The sequence below is a fragment of the Zingiber officinale genome, chromosome 3A (genome assembly GCF_018446385.1).
Source record: "Zingiber officinale cultivar Zhangliang chromosome 3A, Zo_v1.1, whole genome shotgun sequence".
NCBI classification, from domain to species: Eukaryota; Viridiplantae; Streptophyta; class Magnoliopsida; order Zingiberales; family Zingiberaceae; genus Zingiber; species Zingiber officinale.
This window is the reverse complement of record NC_055990.1, coordinates 7,395,209-7,415,280: the sequence shown is the minus strand read 5'-3', so window position 1 is coordinate 7,415,280 and position 20,072 is coordinate 7,395,209. Positions and strand designations below refer to the sequence as shown.

The 20,072-nt window shown below is 36.7% G+C and overlaps 1 pseudogene; it reads left to right on the top strand.

Moving 5' to 3' along the window:
• The first annotated feature begins 19,666 nt into the window (after positions 1-19,666).
• LOC122054254 lies at positions 19,667-19,835 on the top strand (annotated as a pseudogene).
• Positions 19,836-20,072: the final 237 nt, after the last annotated feature.

Genomic DNA, 20,072 nt, shown 5'->3' with positions numbered 1-20,072 from the left:
ATTTTAGTTTGGGCAGACCTCTAACCAAGTCATTTTGACTCATTTTTGAAATGAGTCTTGTATGAGTGTGACCCAATCTTTTGTGCCACAACTTAGTTTCCTCTTGTTGTGTCAATGGACACTTTAGTGAAGAGGATAGTAGGTCAATTGTATAAATATTCTTTTTCCTAATTCCCTTAAGTGTAATTTCAAGATTTTCAATGTTTTTAATTAAGCACACAGATTTTGAAAATGTGACTAAGTATCCTGAGTCACACAACTGACTAATACTAAGTAAATTAAAATTGAATTGATCAACCAATAGAACCTTTCGAATATAAAAATTGAAACTTAATTGGATATTACCTATTCCGATTACCTTAAGGGTGTGTTTGGTTCGGGGTTATTCTTGATAACCTTGGTTATCCATCCAAGATTATCAACGAAAACCTTGTTTGGTTTAGGTAATCGATGATTCTCGAGTAATGTTCCATGCCCGACACGTGAGCAAAAGAGGCATGCAACCCGGAATCAGAAAACCTCGAAAAACTGATGTTTTTCTTGATTCTGGGGTTAACGAAATTTTTTTACCCAAAATAATCTCGAATAAGATAAAAATGTGATAAAAATAAAAATATAATAAACAGAAAAAATAAAATAAAATTTTTTAAAAAAATAAAAAAATGTAAAAAAAACATAATTTTTTTTAAAAATATAAAAAATAATAAAAACATAAAAAATAGAAAAAAAAACGTAAATTTTTTTTTTAAAAAATAAAAAATGTAAAAATAATAAAAAACATAAATATATAAATAAATAAATATATATATATATATAATAAAAAATAGAAAAAATTAAAAAATATATAAAATATATAAAAAATATTAAAAATGAAAAAAATAAAAAAGTTTAAAAATTAAAAAAACTTTAAAAATTTTAAAAAATAAAAAAAATGGGAAAATAAAAAAATGAAAAGGAAAAAAATTAAAAAAACACATAAAAATAAAGAAAAACGTGAAAAGGAAAAAAATAAAAAAACCTAGTGTTTAAATAATAATAATAATAATAATAATAATAATAATAATAATGTCTGGTTGGTTTTGTAACTATGGGTAATATAGTAAAATATTAAACTAGGTTATTTATTAAAACCTTCAAACAAACAAGTTTTTGTTGCATTACCTAAGTTGAACCAAACAACATTTGGTTATGTTTTATTCCCCATAACCTTGGTTATGTGATTACTTGGTAATCACATAACTAAGGTTATACATAATAACTTGAACCAAACGCACCCTAAGGGTTTTGTCGTTGCCGAATGAAACTGACCTAGGTTCTTGAGTTTCAACTTAGTGAATTTCAATCTATCTCCAGTCATGTGCCTGGAGCATCCACTATCTAGCATCCATTGATCCAAATCTTTATGTTCCTGCATATAAAGTATTTGATCCAATTTAATGGATTCAAGAGATAGTTTGATTGAAATTAACTCCTTAATGTTCCATTTCACTTAGTCTAGATGATCAAACATGGTATTTCTATGGGTGATTGTGAGATGGTCTATTAAGTTATTCAAGTATGAATTAGATTTAGTTTAATTAATTAGATTAGATTATTTAATTTGATTAAGTTAATTAATTAGGTTTAATTTGATTAAGTTAATTTGATTAAGTTAATTAATTAGGTTAAGTTAATTAAATAGGTTAGTTTGATTAAGTTAATTACATAGTTAAGTTAATTGAATAGTTAAGTTGATTAATTAGGTAATTTTATTGATTTAATTAAGTTAATTTATTAAGTTGTTAAATGAATTAGGTTTAATTAAATTCGACTAAGTTCATCCTTAGGTCCATCTCACCCATTTCTAAGTTATCAATCAGGAAACCTTATGTATTTTTGTGAGATGACTAACTTCAATTTAGATTATATCTAAGGATTAATTTACATTTGAGTTAGACTTAGGTTTTTCAATTTATCAATTAAATACACATTTCAAGGATCGGCTCCCGGGCTGTGGTGAGGCACTAGGCCTTCTTGGGTATGAGATCATCGACCACTTCTAGACAGAGCCTTTCAAAGAAATTATATATTTAATTTCCTTTTTGAAACTCCTAGGACTAACTATTCACGTGTAAATTGCGCCTAATCTAAGCATGCATAAAAATAAAGCAGAAAATAACAACCATCAAACGATTCTATTTATTTATAAAGATAGTTTTTCTATTGGCTCCCCTTGGATCATAACCTCGATATGGTCTATCAAGGTAATGTATTTGATCCTTGGGTACCCAATAATGACCTAGTCCAACTTGATTGACCAAGTTAGACTTGGGCACCCATGCTTGGACTACCTTTCTATTTGGTCTGTTAACAAGTGATAGATATGAACGATATTTCTTTTTAATCTTAAATCCTAGTCCAAATCTATTGTATACAACCTTCTATTTTCCAAGAATCAAATCAAGATTCTTGGAACCCAGTGTAAACCGTTCCAACGTAATCTTCAAATTCTTTACTTGAGTTTTCATATTGGAATTCTCTTCCTCAAGCTTTTGAACTTGAGTTGAGGTTTCAGTCTGAAAAGGGTCAGTCAAGAATTCAAAGTTAGTCACTTCTTTAAGGGATGTTACCTTTTTTAGAAGTGATTTGATCCGAACATTGGACTTAGCTAATTTATGCATCAGATAATTAATTAAGTTATATAATCGAGAAGTACTTACAGAGGGGTTAGGCCATTCGGAAACGGATACGGATCCGTGGCTTCTCTCGGACTCAGCTTCCGATTCGTCCTCGCTTCAGGATTCGTTGATTTGGTCCTAGGCCGTCAGTGCAAGGTAGCTCGTCTGTTCAAGCACTTCATCAGACTCTTCTGATAATGAATCGTCCCAGGTTGCCTTCAGAGTTTTCTTCTTTCTTTGTTTCTTTGCATCCTTTTGATTAGGACAATTGGCTTTGATATGTTTCTTTTGGTTACAGCCGTAGCAGGTTACTTTGAACTTCATCTTGGAACTTGGTTGAACTTCCTTGGACTGGATCACCTTTTTGACATCTTTCTTGTTGAAACCCTTCTTCTTTTTGTAGAGCTTTCTCACCAAATTTACGAGTTCAGCTGTGATGTCATTGTCGTCATCATCCGAGTCTGGTTCTTCTTCTGACTCCGGTTCGGTCCTGTGCCTTGCTTTAGGTTCCCTTGTTCTGCTTGTACTTGTAATTAAAGCAATACCATTTTCGGCCAATCGAGCGTTAATTTGTTCATGCAATTCAAATTCAGCAAACAATTCGTCTAATTTAATTGAAGAGAGATCCTTGGATACCTTGTACGCATCTACCATTGATGCCCATAAGGTATTCCTCGGGAAAGCATTTAGGGAATACCTGATTATGTCTCTATTTTCTACCTTTTGTCCGATTGCGTGGAGACCATTGAGGAGGTCTTGGATGCGTGCATGCAATTAGCTCATCGTTTTACCTTCCTGCAACTTTATATTATATAATTTATTAAGAATGAGATCCCTCTTACTTACCTTCGTATCTGATGTACCCTCGTGTAGCTTAATCAACTTTTGCTACAATTCTTTGGTGCTCGAGAAGGGGTTGACGCGGTTCAGCTCCTCCTTGGTTAGGCCGCACTGAAGTGTACAGGTTGCTTTGGCATTTGCTTCTACCTTTTTTTATTAGAGAGATGCATCCCAGTTCTCACAGGATATCAGCTTGCCGTCGCCGTCAGTTGGGAATTCAAGACCAGTCTTGACGATCATCCATACTTCAAAATGAGTCTAAAGATACGACTCCATTCTGGCCTTTCAGTAGCCGAAGTCTTCTCCGATGAAGAGCGGAGGTCGGGCTATACTGTAGCATTCTTGAAGAGCCATAGAAACTTACACAAGAAAAACAAAAAGAAACTTATCCCAGGACTTGAGCCTGGATTAGTAGTGCGGGTTAAAGGAAAAACTAACGCGCGATCTCGAGTGGTGTTGCACCAACTTCGAGAAAAATTTGATTACGAAAAAAATCAAAGGGTGGCAAGAATACCGATTCTGATTGCCTCCAAACAACTGAAAATCACCATGAAAAATAGGCTTGATTGGTGGTTGCACCAAATTAAAGCGACCCCGCTCTGATACCAATTGTTGGATCGAGATGCGCTCGTGACTTTCACTTTTTCATATTCAGAAAACTTACGAGTAAAAGCAGCGGAATAATAAATAACATAACACAGAAGGATTCAAGTATTTTTACTTGGTTCGGAGCCTTGGGCGACTCCTACTCCAAGGCTCACGTTCGTTGAGTGTTTACTTTGAGTAATCACTGTAAGTTAAGAAAAAGTACAATCAAGTATTACAATTAAATGCACTAAGAATTTATACCGACAATAAGAAATCGTAAAACTGAAGCTTCAGGTCGTTGGAATGTCGTTACAGTTTTCTCGGATCGTTTCGTTAGCAGTGCGCTGAAGAAAGATGGCTCAGAAGTGATTAATCCAAGCTGTTGGTCGAGACTGCCTTATAAAGGTTGTTGAGGGCGTCTTCAAGCCCCTTGAGGGTGCCTCCAATCACCGGGTCTGCCGCTGCGTGGATGAGAGCCGAAGTGGTCTACGCCTATCCACCCGAAGGCGTCGCTAACCTCCTGGAGGGCGGCTTCAAGGCTGTCCGAGTCACCTCCAGCTCCTTTAGAGGGCACCTCCAGCTTTGCTATGCACGCTCCTTCTGCCTTGCACCCGAGGCGCCTCCAGCTCCATGGAGGGCGTCTCGGGTATTGTTCATCCGAGTCAAAGCTTGCTCCTTTGTCCTTGCAAGATATGTTAGTCCAAAAAATACCCTGCAACACAAAGTTAGCACATAATAATGAATATAAAAAGATGTTTGACAATCACCGGACTATTCGGTTCTGACTTCGAATTTCCGACTGGAATGTTGGTTAGTCCTAGGAAAATGTACCGGTTCCACTATACAATTTTTTTTTTGTACAAGTGTCGAAACCTTTCCTTAAATAACCTATTATATTCTTTAGAAGTTAAATTAGGAATCACAGACGGAACTTAACATCATTGATTACAAATTTAACTTATCTGTTCTTAATGGTTTAGATTTGAATCGCAAGCGGGACTTAACACTATTGGTTCAAATTCACCTATGTTATTAATTCCATTAAATATTAATTTCTAAAATTGGCTTCCAGAACTGCATGGTGAGGCACATGACCTTCTTGGATATGGGAGCAACCACCACTGCCTAGACAATGTCTTTTAAGGAAAGCTAATATTTAATTTCCTTAAATAACTCTAGGTTAACCAAAAGGAACAATCGAATCACAAATTCGAAAAAGAAGAAAATACAAACTCGAAAAACTTATTCGAAAAACTAGATCTAATGCCTCTTGTGTTTGGAATTCATACAAAGAAAAATAAACTAGCATGATACGGAAAATAAATACTAGTAATACCTTTCTTTGTGAACTTTTAATGACCTCTTGATCTTCTACCGTATTCCTCTTCTAACCTCGGACGTTGTGTGGGCAACGATCTTCCGAGATGAGAACCACCAAGCACCTTCTTCTTCCTTCTAGGTTTCGGCCACCAAGAGTCCTTCTTGATGGATAGGTTCGACCACCACCAATGCTCCAAGGGATGCTAGAGACTAAGCTTCCTTTCTTTCCTTCTTCTCCTTGCTTGATCCGGCCACCAAGAGAACTCCACCAATGAAGAAGTTTCGGCCACAATAAGGAGATGAGAGAAAAAGAGGGGCCGACCACACCACCAAGGAAGAGAGGGAGGAAGAAAAAGAATAGAGTTGTTCACCATGAAGGCACCTCTACCCCCTCTTTTATATTCCTTGGTCTTGGCAAATAAGGAAATTTTAATAAAAACTTCCTTAATTCCTTTGCCATGAAAAAGAAAATTTATTTAATTAAAAAAAATATTCTTTTCTTAATTATAATGGCCGACCACTTTTAATCCCCAATCAAGGAAAGTTTAATTCACACAAGAATTAAAACTTCCTAATTTATTTTCGGAAATTTATAAAAAATTTCTCTAATAATTTTTCCCTTCATGGTGGTTTGTAAAAAGGAAATTTTATAAATTAAAATCTTTCTTTTAAACATGTGGATGATTTCCAAAAAGGAAAGTTATCTCTAAAAATTAAAATCTCCTTTCAATCTAGAAATAAGGAAAGATATCAAATCTTTTCTTAATCTTTTGTAGAAACTAATAAAAGAAAATATTTAATTTTTAAACTCTCTTTTAAATCATGAACATGGTTAAAAAAGGAAAGTTTTCTCAAAATTAAAATCTACCTTTCAATCTAAAAATAAGGAAAGATTTTAAATCTTTTCTTAATCTTTTGTAGAAAGCTATAAAAGGAAATATTTAAATTTTAAACTCTCTTTTAAAACCATGGAATCCACATAAGAAAAATTTTAAAAAATAAAATTCCTTTTTATTTTAATAAGGTCGGCCACCTAAGCTTGGGTTCAAGCTAGGGCCGACCACCTCATGAACCCATGAACCATGCCTTTGGCCGGCCCTAGCTTGGACTCTAAGCTAGCTTGGCCGACCCCTATAGGATGGGTAAGAAGGTGAGTATAGGTGGGTATAATACTCTATAATTAAGAGGCTACGATAGGGACCGAGAGGAGGATTTGGTTTTGGTCTCCCGATGAAATTAAGCATCCCGTGTTCGCCCCGAACACATAACTTAATTTCATCAATAATAATTCATTCCACTAAAGAACTATTATTGAACTGCCGCACCAATCCCAAATTATATTTTGGGCTCCTTCTTATTATGAGTGTGTTAGTCTCCCTGTGTTTAAGATGTCAAATGTCCACTAATTAAATGAGTTACTGACAACTCAATTAATTAATATCTTAGTCCAAGAGTAGTACCACTCAACCTGATCGTCATGTCGGACTAAGTCCACCTGCATGGTTTAACATGACAATCCTTATGAGCTCCTCTTGGGGTCATTCTCAACCTAGATTACTAGGACACAGTTTCCTTTTATAATCAACAATACACACTATAAGTAATATCATTTCCCAACTTATCGGGCTTATTGATTTATCGAGCTAAATCTCACCTATTGATAAGTCAAAGAAATAAATACTAAATATATGTGTTTGTTATTATATTAGGATTAAGAGCACACACTTCCATAATAACTAAGGTCTAGTTATTTTATCAAGTCAGTATAAAAAGAACTTACCTAAAATGGTCCTACTCAATACACTTAGAGTGTACTAGTGTAATTTATTAGTCAAGATAAACTAATACCTAATTACACTACGACTATTCCGATGGTTTGTTCCTTTCCATCTTAGTCGTGAGCAACTGTTTATAATTTATAAAGAACTGATAACATGATCTTCTGTGTGTGACACTACACACTATGTTATCTACAATATAAATTAATTGAACATCTACATTTGGTATATATAAATGTAGTCACTTGACCAATGTGATTCTTATAAATATTTATACAAAAGCTAGGCTTTTAGTATACACTCTAACACGGAAACCCTAGGTCGAACCGACGCCTACTCTTCCCTCAACGAGAAACGCGTCCTCACCTACTCCACTCAAGAGAATATACCTATTGCCAGTCTGGTCCTCCATGTTGGTGCGGGAAGCATCCGACGATCGAACTTGAGTTTTGATAATGCCAAAGGATTCAAAGTTAAGGTGTGTTGTTATCTAATATGTTGAATGAGTGTTTCAGGAAAGTCCTAACTGCGGTTAGGCAGGTGAAAACCCTAGGGGATGGTAACCCTAGGTCCTAGGGGGTGGTAACCCTAGGTGGAGAAAAGTCCTAGCTTCGGTTAGGCAAAGGGAAAACCCTAGGGGGCGGTAACCCTAGGTCATAGGGGGTGGTAACCATATGCGGAAAGTCTTGGCAGGTCGATGGCTTCAGGCAAAAGTCCTAGGGGGTGGTAACCCTAGGTGAAAAGTCCTGGTGTCGCGAACCAGGTGAAAGACTGGACTAGCCGGGAAGCGGATGTCCAGCAGAAAGTCAGGAAGCATCAAGTGCTGAGCAAAAGTCCAGTCGATCTGGAGGATCGTACTGGCAACAGGTAAATCTCCTGAGTGGAGTAGGTGAGGATGCGTTCCCCGTAGAGGGAACAGTAGGCGTCGGGTCGACCTAGGGTTTCAGGTCGGAAATCCGAAGTCAGACCCGGACAGTCCGGAGACTGTCATAATATTCTTTATCATATTCATACTGTTGTTTTATACTAACTTTGTGTTGCAGGATATTGTTTGGGACTAACATGTCTTGCAGGTACAAAATAATGAAGTTTTCCCTTGGATGAACAGTGTCCGAGGCGCCTCCATGGAGCTTGGAGGCGCCTCCATGGAGCTTGGAGGCGCCTCGGGTGCAAAAGCTGACCTGGCCGCGAAGCAGGGCTGAAGGCGCCTCTGTTGGCTATGGAGGCGCCTTAGAAGGCACCTTGAAGACCTATAAAGGCGCCTTCAAGGTGATAAGCGCAGAATGATCAACGCTCATCTACACGGTGGACTCGGAGCTATGGAGGCGCCTTCGGAGGCTTTCAAGGCGCCTTGGATGCCCTTTATAAGGGGTCTTCGAGCAGCAGTGAAGATCAACAATTGACAAGCTTTCCTTCTGCTGTGTGCTGCTTAAGAATGACTCTAAAGTGCTGTTGTAGTCGCCGACGACCCGAAGCTTCAGTTATTATTTTGTTGTCGGTATTATTTCAATTCCAGTTATACTTATTTCCTTGTACTTATTCACGATATTTTAGTTGTTACCCACGAAAAGCGATCAAGGATCGTGGGCCTTCGAGTAGGAGTCGATCTAGGCTCCGAACGAAGTAAACGACTGTGTCTCTGTGTTTGTGTTTATTTACATTTCCGCTGCGTATTTTACTCCGATAGTTTTTCGATAATCGAACGAAATAGCCGCGAGCGCTATTCACCCCCCCTCTAGCGTTTCTCGATCCAACACTCCAAACCGACTGGACTTTTGCTCAGCGCCCGAGTCTTCAGGTCTTTCCGTTGGACATCTGCTTCACGACCCGCCCAAACTTTCACCTGGTTCGCGACACTAGGTCTTTTCACATAGAGTCACCGACTCTAGGACTTTTGCTCAAAGACCTAGACTTGCCAAGTCTTTCCGCCTAGGGTTACCACCCCTAGGACCTAGGGTTACCACCCCCTAGGGTTTTCTTGCCTGCCTAACCATAGCTAGGACTTTCGCATAAGATACCTTAGGACTTTTCCTGCAAACTTATTCAGCACATTAGATCACAAATAGCCTTAATTTTGAATTCTTTTCCATTATCAAAACTTAGGTTTTATCATCGGATGCTTCCCGCACCAATAGGATGTTACGCGATTTCTTTTGAAGCAGGGACTGTCTTTCCATGGACATCATGAGTCAAGTAATTCTTTAAATAGAGGAAACTTTCTTGAATTGCTTCAATGGTACAGTCAATGAAATGAGGAAGTTTCAAAGGTTGTTAATCAAAATGCTCCCGGAAACAATCAAATGATTTCTCCAGCAATTTAAAAAGACCTTACGTGTGCTTGTGCCTCGGAGATCACACTTTCCATAATCAAAGATATTGGAAACAATGTTTTCTCCTTAATGGTTGATGAATCTCGAGACATTTAAGTGAAGGAGCAAATGAGAGTTGTTTTCAGATATGTGAATAAAAGAGGACAGGTGATTAAACGATTCCTTATAATTGTACATGTATTTGACACTAGCTCTCGTTCTTTGAAGGATGTTATCGATGCTTTATTTGTGAAACTTGGATTATCATTATCTAGATTGAGAGGTCAAGGATATGATGGAGCTTCAAATATGTGGGGTGAATTCAATTGATTGAAATATCTCATTTTGCAAGAAAATCCATATGCAAGATATATTCATTGTTTTTCTCACTAATTATAGTTAGTTATTGTTGTTATTGCCAAGAGTAATCTCATGTGAGTGATTTTTTTTTAACTATGTCAATATGATTGTCAATACGACGGGAGCATCATGCAAAAGGAGAGATCAACTTAGGCAAATTAAAAATAATGGGATTGTTGCAATGTTGGAGGGTGGAGAGATTAGTACAAGCAATGGCAAAAATCAAGAAATTAATTTAGTAAAGCCAGGAGATACTCGTCGGGGATCACACTATTTGACATTGGCTCGTCTATTATCTATGTGGCCTTCAGTGATACAAGTGTTGGAGAATATTTGTGATGAGTCTAGTTCTTTTGATAGTAGAGGGGTTGTCGAAAATTTGATTCAGAAAATGGAGAATTATGAATTTGTTTTCATGTTGCACTTGATGAAGATGATATTGGAAATGACACATGAGTTGTCACTTATGTTACAACAAAAGGATCAAACTATTGTCCAAACCATAAGTTTGATTAAGAGTGTGAAAGATTAATTTCAAATATTTAGGGAAGAAGGATGATATACAATTATAGATAAAGTCAACACATTTTGTGAGTTGAATGAGATTCCAATGCCAGAGATGAAAGACAATTGTTTGATTGGTGGTTGTAGTAGACGTAGAAGGCAAGTCATCACCAATTTGTATTATTATCGTGTAGAGATTTTCTATCAGGTATTATTTCTTAAAAAAATTATTTTATTATTATTATATTCGTTAATAAGATTTTATTTACTTATTAATTATTATTGTTGCAAATTACAATGTTAGATTGTTGATTTAGTTATACAAGAGATGAATACTCGCATTTCCGAAGTTGGCACAAAATTGCTTAATTGTATAGCATGTCTTCATCCAAGGAATTCTTTTTCTGAATTCAATATTCAGAAACTAGTTCGACTTTGTGATTTATATCCTGAGGACTTCTCAACAAATGATCATATAGTTATTGAGCAACAACTTCAGAATTTCATTCATAATATATGACAGGACCCAAATTTTTCTAGAATTGAAGATTTGGGAAGTTTTGCTCAGAAAATTGTTGAAACTCTAAAAAATCAAGCTTATCCATTGGTTTATCGTCTGATTGAGATGGCATTAGTTTTACCAGTTGCAACTGCTTCTATTGAAAGAGTATTTTCTGCGATGAAGACGATAAAGACTGATTTAGGTAACAAAATGAGAGACGAGTGGATGAATGACAGTCTAGTCATATACATCGAGAAGGATATCTTTTCAACAATTAAAAATGAGCAAATATTGCAACGTTTTCAAAAGATGAAAAGCCGCAGGATGCAATTGCCTCCTCTTTCTTATCCAAAGGCCACCTAATATGTCACCAAGTGTTAACCAATACTTCAATAAGCAATAGTCTAATTGTAATTTATTAATTTAGTATTTTATCTTTTTATGATGCCAAATTGAACTTTTTGTTATTAAATATATTTATTATGTTACAAAAAATATTTTGTTAGCCCTCGTTAAAATTTATCTCTGGATCCACCCCTGCGGATGACGAAGTAGCCTTGAAACGCACTTCAATAGAGGATTAAACTGACATTGAGGAGATCTTGATATGCCACTCTGACGCTCAAGTTAGGATTTGCCTGAGGTAATATGGAGGAAAAAGAAAGTGGAGAAGGAGACCTGGTTCAGTTGTAGAGAGTTCGGATCCTTTGTACTTACCCCCTCTCTTGGGTTTATATAACTATTAGAAAAGCATCTCTACATTGGATGATCCCTTGGCCACACATTCCTCCATCATCATTGTATACTCTCGTGAGGAGACCAGATGTGATAGCAGTTAGTTTCCTCTTTATTCATCAAACACCACGTGCTTGTAGGAGAGCATTTAGAAGACTAAATCTGACAACCTTGTAACCACCTCTCCGTTCATCAGGTGCCATGTATCACAGAATATTCACAGTCACTATCTACCTTTCTTGAGAGGACTGGCCTTGTTTTGGGTTTGCAAAGAAGAGGTCCATCATAAGGACAAATGTCGAGATAGGATCGATGTTGAGTGGCCTTGTGAGTAGACGAAGTCAGTGACTAAAGCCGAGATGAGACGTCAAGATCTGAGACCAAGACATAGGAAATATGACAACTAAGACTGAGCCAGATAGGTGGTGTTGAGATATGAAGCTGAGCTAGAGTGGATGTCGGTGACTGAGACCCAGATGTAGGTGATGTCAGCAATTAAGACTGAGCTAGGTAGGTGGTGTCGGGATCTAAGACTAAGCTAGATTGGATGTTGACGACTGAGACTTAGATGTAGGTGTTGTCAATGACTAAGGCCGAGACATAAGCGATGTGGCAACTAAAGCCAAGCCAGATAAGTGGTGTCGAGATCTGAGACTAAGCTACAGTGGATGTCGATGATTGAGACCTAGATGTAGGTGATGTCAACGACGAAGGACGAGCTCAGATGTAGGTGATGTTAGTGACCTAGGTTGAGCTAGGTAAGTGGTGTCGGGATCTAAGACTGAGCTAGAGTGAATGTTGGTGACTAAGATTTAGATGTAGTTGATGTCAGCAACTAAGGTCCAACTAAGTAGGTGGTGCCAGGATTTGAGAGCTTTTGCAAAGAAATGATTCTCAATGGGGCGATTGTGTAGCCTCCCTACCACATGCCATAGGCCATGTAGAGTTTGAGCATGATTCAAGAATGAGTGAATGAGACATTGAGGTTGGTGTTGAGCGACCTTGAGAGTAAACGAAGTCAGCAATTGAGGTCGATACAATATGACATAATTTGAGATTGAGTTGGAAGCGATTTCGGCTGTTGAGGCTGAGCTAGACTGGTAGTGCTGAGATCTAAGACTGAGTTAGAAGCAGGGTCGGGAGCTAAGACAAGGAGGATGTCTAGATCTGAAGCTAAGACGAAATGCATCAGGGTTGGGTGCTAGGAATTAAAGGATGTCTGAGTCGGAAGACGAGACAAGAGTAGTGTCGACTACTAAGGCCAGAATAGGTGTCAGGATCAAGAGCTAAGATAGGAGCCATTGTGTTGGTGCAGGGTGCACTAGAATCAAACTCGAGTTTTGATGTTGTCAAAGGTTTAAGTTAAGTCTTGTTGTGATCTAACAAGTTAACTAAGTGTGTAAGTTGTTTACTCAACCAATGAAAACCCTAGTCGCGGCTAGGTAGGGAAAGTCTTAGCAGATCGTGGACTCTAGGCAGGAAGCCCAAGTGGGTCAAGAGGATCTGATACTTGGCAAGGAAGCTCGATAGGTCTGGAGAACCGAAGATTGAGAAGAAGTCTTGGTGAGCTGATCCGATAATAAGCGGCAAAGTTCAAACAGGCCTGGAGGACTAATGTTTGGCAGGTAGGTTGAGGTAAGCAACTGAAGAGGAGCGACGGCGAGGGCGTTGATCCAACTGAAGAAACCAGAAAGATTTTTAAGTTGAGATTAAGATAGTATTACTGTCAAATACTTGTTGGATCGTGAAAGTCGATAGAGGAGGAGTGAATATCGATCGAAAAATGTTTAAGTGAGTACACAGCGGAAAGATGAAAACACAATGCTAACACGAACCGTTTTACTTGGTTCAGAGCCTTGGTCGACTCCTACTCCAAAGCCCGCACTCGTTGAGTGCTTTCATTGGGCAATTACTAATAATTCGTAAAGTTATTACAAAAACTAAGTACAAGAATTATTAGAAAGGAATACCGACAACACTAAAAAGAAAAAACTTGAGCCACTTGTTGTCGGAGTAGCTTCGCAGCGTCGCAGGAGCAAAGCACAGTAGAGCAAGCGTTGGAAGATCTTGTTATGAGTTCGTTCTTTGCTCCAGGGTGCATCCTCCTTATATAGGAGGCTCCGAGCGCCCGGATCCCTTCCGGACACCTGGAATATGACATAGCCCGTCCAACCAGAGTGCTCCATGTGGCGAAGTAATAAGAGGATAGAACTTGCATTCCAGGCGCCTGGATCCCTTCCGGGCACCCGATCTCTATTTTCCAACGACTTGCAAAAAAACATTAGTCCGAGCCAAAATGCAAAACTACCCTACAAAACAAAGTGTTAGCATAGTACAGTTATAATAATAATAAAAGCAGTAATTAGATTCCATCTCACCGAGATCGGAATCTAGTCAAGATCTGAACTTAGAGTTTCGAAATAGCTCTAAGTTGGATCGGCACCTAAGTTCCCTTCCCGGGAACGCGTCCTCACAGTCACTCCCCTTCAGTGACTTACCTTAACTTACCTGTCAGACGTCCGGTTAGCCCTTCGATCCGTCTGGACTTCGTGTCAGCTATCAGGTCAGCCCGTCGACTAGTCTAGGCTTCGTGCCAGCTATCAGGTTGACCCGTTGACCTAGCTGGATTTCGTGTCAGACATCCGATCAGCCCGTCGATCAGTCTGGGCTTCGTGCCAGTTATCAGTCAACCCGTTGACCTAGCTGAACTTCTCCTGCACACTTCCTCAAAGTGTTAGATCACTATGAAACTAACTTAACTTACTTTGTCATTCATCAAAACTTGAGTTAGACCATTAGTGCTAACCGCACCAACAATACTATGCATGCATCATATAACTGTGCTAACCTTTGTTTTGTAGGGATATTTCTATTTAAATCTATTTTGTAGGAACCAGCTTGATTGGTCGACCAAACCTAGGGATCGGTCGACTGAACCAGGTTAACTCAGACCATAGATCAGACTAAAGCAAAGTTCGGTTAATACCTGATCGTTCGACCGAACGAGCAGATCGATCAATCGAACCATGATGACATGACAAAGATTAAATCAAGCCTAAGCAAAGAAGGAAGTCAGGCTAATCGATCGACCGAACCCAGTGATCGGTTAACCGAACGATCACCTCATTAATAATGAATTAAGTGTGAATCTCGATGAATAGGGAAAGTTCACTGTTTGGTCGATCGAACAATGTGATCGATCGATCGAACCATTAAAGCTTATAAATGCGCAAGGATCGAATCCCAACAAAGAAGGAAAGCACCGAGTTCAGTCAACTGATAGGAGGTTCGGTCGATCGAACGGATCAGTCGATCGATGGATTTATCAACCGACTGAATCATGCTTATAAAAGGGAAGCTCAAGGTTTGAGGCAACAATCAAGTTTTCTGTTCACCTTTGTGCAAAGGCTCTATTCGTTCTATTGCTCTGTAACACATCTTCAAGTAAGCTACTACTCCGACAAGGCACCGACAATCTTCATCTATACTCATTTTCGGTATACTTTAATTTAGCTTACATTGTACAACAACAACTAAGCCTTTTCCCACTAGGTGGGGTTGGCTGTATGAATCCTTTTACGACATTGAGCTCTATCTCCCACTATATGATCATCTATATTTAAATAAATTTTATCTTGTTTTATTGTTGCTAACCAAATCTTTTTTGGTCTTCCTCTTTCTCGTTGGATATGCATGTTTATCATAGTCTCACATCGCCTAACTGGAGCATTTATTGGTCGTCTAAGTACATGTCCGTACCATCTTAAACATGTCTCTCAGAGTTTTTCCTCAATAGATGCAATTCCGACTTTCTCTCTAATGCTCTCATTTCTTATTTTGTCCATCCTCGTATGTCCACACATCCACCTTAACATTATCATATCTGCAACTCTCATCTTCTGCTTATGTGTTCGAGTCATAGCCCAACATTCAGCTCCATATAACATAACAGGTCTAACTATGATTTTATAGAACTTACCTTTAAGTTTAAGAGGTACTTTACGGTCACATAAAATACTCGACGCTCTCCTCCATTTCACCCATCTTGCTTGTATTCTATGTAAGACATCTCTCTCGATCCCTCCATCGTTTTGTAAAAATGATCCTAAATATTTAAATCTCTCGGTTCCGGGCAACTCGTCCTCTCCTATCTTAACAATTGTCTCATTACTTCTAATATTGCTAAACTTAAATTTCATATATTCTATCTTTAATCCACTAAGCTTAAAACCATTCTTTTCTAGTGTTTTCCGCCAAGATTCTAGTTTAGCATTTACTCCTTCACATGTTTCATCTATCAAAATAATATCATCTGTAATCAACATGCACTGTAGTATTGTGTCTTGAATGTGCGCAGTGAGTTCATCCATAATTAGTGTAAAAAGATAGGGACTTAGAGCCGATCCTTGATGTAACCCTATCTTTATTGGAAATGCTTCAGTTACTCAGTTTGAAGTCTTTACTCTGGTTGTTACATCCTCGTACATATCCTTAATTAATTCAATATATGTTACGCTAACACCTCTCTTTTCTAGAATTCTCCATATAATTTCTCTTGGGACTCTATCATAAGCTTTTTCTAAGTCAACGAATACTATGTGTAGATCTTATTTTTGCTCCCGATATTTTTCAATTAATTATCTAAGAAGATGTATAGCTTCTATTGTCGGCCTTCCAGACATAAACCCAAATTGATTTTCGGTCACTGTGGTCTTCTTCCTTAATCTTTCTTCTATTATTTTTTTTCCAAAGTTTTATAGTATGACTTATTAGTTTAATACCCCTATAGTTTGCATAATTTTGTACGTCTCCCTTGTTCTTATATAAGGGAACTAGAGTACTTATCCTCCATTGATTAGATATTTTTTTCATTTTCAATATCATGTTAAATAATTTTGTAAGACATTCAATACCTTGTTTCCCTATGCACTTCCATACCTCTATTGGAATATCATCTGGTCCAACAGCTTTCCCATTGTGCATCTCATTTAAAGTTTGTTTTACTTCTAAAGTTTAAATTCTATGATAAAAATTTAAATTTCTATGCTCATTTGACCTACTTAAATTACCTAAATTAAGTTGGTCACCTAAACCTTCATTAAAAAGTTGATGAAAATACCTCTTCCACCATTTTTTTATTTCTCCATCGTTTACTAATACCCTATTACATCCATCTTTAATACATTTTATTTGGCTAAGATATCTTGTTTTACTTTCTCTCACTTTAGCTATTATATAAATGTCTCTTTCCCCTTCTTTTGTATCCAATTTTTGATATAATCATTCAAAAGTTACATTTTTTATTCCACTCACTACTTTCTTAGCTTCTTTCTTGGCTATTGTATATTTTTTTTAAAGTTTTCCTCATTTTTACGAATATATAATTCCTTATAAGCTATTCGTTTTTCCTTCACTTTCTCTTGTGCTTTCTCATTCCACCACTAAAATTCCTTACTTAATGGTGCATGTCCCTTTGATTCACCAAGTATACTCTTAGCTACTATTTTCAACTTTGATACCATCTTATTCCATGTTGTATTAGAGTCATCGTATATTTCAACTAACGCTTGAACTTCTACCTTCTCCTTAAATATATTTTGTTTCCCATCCTTTAACTTCCACCACTTAATTCTAGGAATCATATATATTTTTTTTCTATTGATACTATGTTTGAGATGTATATCCAATACTACTAACCTATGTTGGATAGTTAAGCTTTCTCCGAGGATGACTTTGCAATCTTTACAAATCTTTCTATCCTTCTTCCTAACCATAAGAAAGTCAATTTGTGATTTATTATTTCCACTTTTGAATGTGACTAAGTGTTCTTCTCTTTTCTTAAAACATGTATTAGCTAATAAAAGGTCATATGCTATCGCAAAATCTAATATAATTTTTCCTTCTTCATTTCTCGTTCCAAACCCATAACTCCCATATACCCTCTCATATTCCTCATTTTTCACTCTGACATACCCATTTAGATCACCTCCTATTAAAATCATTTTATTTGGTGGAATATTTTGTAATATTTCATCTAAGTCCTCTCAAAACCTTGATTTGGTAGTTTCATCTAATCTTACTTGTGGTGCATATATGTTAATTATGTTCATAGTTTCTTTTGCCACTATTGTCTTAAAGGTTATAATTCTATCTCTTTTTCTAATTACTCCTATAATTTTATCCTTTAACAAATTATCTACAATAATACTCACTCCATTTCTTGCTTTACTCTTTTCAGTGTACAATAATACCCATTCCCTATCCATTTTGTCTTTTGTACACACAAAATACTAATTATTTTCCTAATCATCATATTTACTACCTCTATTGATTTACTAGTGAGAGTTCCTATGTTCTATGTTCCAAATTTTAGATTATTAGTTTTCCTATCATATTTGTTCTTATCCAACCTATGGTGTGAGAACTCTTGCCTATTTAACAGTATATCCAAGTTCTCATGGAGATGTAGCGATCCTTGTTGAGACGTTATAGTCAGATCCTGTAACGCGAACTCTTGCATATTTAGCACTACACCTGAGTTCTGGAGATATAGCGGTCCTTGCCGAGACGTTACAGTCGAACCTTGAAACACGTTCCTTCCGGGGAACAACCTAGCATTAGCATAATAGTTTAATGGATCCATTCATTGAATATTTGTCATAGTTTTGACGCTGGTTGACAACCTAACGCAACATTCCTCCTTTATCCGGGCTTGGGACCGGCCATGATCGGTCGTCATGGGCGGAGTTTTAACTTGCATTGCACTTAAATTCAAATAAAATAGTAGGATGTTACCATCTTATTCTTTTCATTTGTATGAATTGCTTCTTTTTGAAGGTTTTGGAAAGAAGAATTTTAGTGGATTGTCCAATGGTGCGATCAAGAGATCGCAGATCTTAGAATAGGAGTTGACCTAAGCTCCGAACCAAGTAATTGAAACGAGTTCTTTATTTTCCACTGCATTACTCTTGTTTTAACGCTTAAAAAAAAATTAACATGCGATATTCACCCCCCTCTTTTATCGCATCTTTCGATCCTTCACATTATAGTTGACTTATACTTAATCAAACTTGAATCTCTAGGATAAACTTATTGAGCCGATTCAATTTGACTCGAGTCTTATTTGAACAGAGTCCAATTTCTTTTGGATCATATTTGACTTATTTTGACTTTAATTTTGACTTTGACTTTGATTTTGACTGAGAGATCAACATGACGTTTAACTCCATAAGACACATGGCGGTTTCAAAAAACCAGCACATCAGTGACAAAGAAATAAGTAAAACAAATTCCATATAGTCCAACAAAGCTGCTCCCAAATCCTTCAACAACTATACATAAATTAAACCCTTATCTTGAAAGCACTAAAAATGTCTTTCTCATAACTAAAATGATTGAGCAAAGCGGAAGGTTGGGACATTTATAGCTGGGACAAACGTCTTCATTTCAGTTTTGTCTTTCTTCAAGCACACCCAACTTTCTTCTGCCTACCGACACTAACAGAGAATCTTCCATTATTGTGCTTGTTAACTTGGTTGAATCCAGCAAACACTCCACTTATCATTTAGGTGTTTCATGTTTGTTCAACTTTACATAACTTAAAAGTTCCCTTTCAGTTTCTGAAGTAAGGAGCTTCATATATAAGAAGAGGATCCTCAAGTGAGCTTTAGATTGTCAGCCTTCATCTAAAGAAATTATGGTGATGACTGATGATTAATTAAAAGAATCAAAATTTTAATTTTAATAATATTTATATTATATATAAACTTGGTTCCATGCCGAGGACAGTTCTACAGCAAAACACATGTTTAAGGAGGCAATATAAAACTAATTATTATTTTACTATTTAATTAAAAATATGAAACTTTTAATAACTAATTTTAGTAAAGTCAAAAATTAAATTATGTTAATATTTTTTTTCATATTAAAAATAATTTTAAGTCTAATTAATAATTTTCTTTGGTTGTTTTTTATATAAAAAATATGATTCTCTTTAATCCGACATCTTAAGATTGTCAACACTGCGAATAGAGAAACTTTTATATATAACTTGGGTCAGCGACATTAGAAAGTATAATTTTCTTAGTATTTTAGCTAAGATCAAGTGTAGTATCTGTTCTTATCAGTTTAATTTCTGATATAAAAAAATTAAATGAGAGAGTGCTCGTTACAATAGCTTACTGCTGGGGTTCTCGAACGTCGCCGTTGCGTTGTACTACTGCATGGGTCTGGCGCACTCTTACCAAGTCCAATTTATGAGCTTTGGACACAAATTTACGTATATTCATATATTATATTACACATGTAATATATGTGCGCGATAACTAGTAAAAAATTAAGGATAAAAATCTAAGAGCGTCATTTTTTTTTCAAATCATCAAAAAGACCCTACTTTATTTTTTTTTATCAAAAGGGCATCCTATGCCCCTTGTAAAATGATACAACTGTCCTCTACTATACTATTCTCATTATTATATTT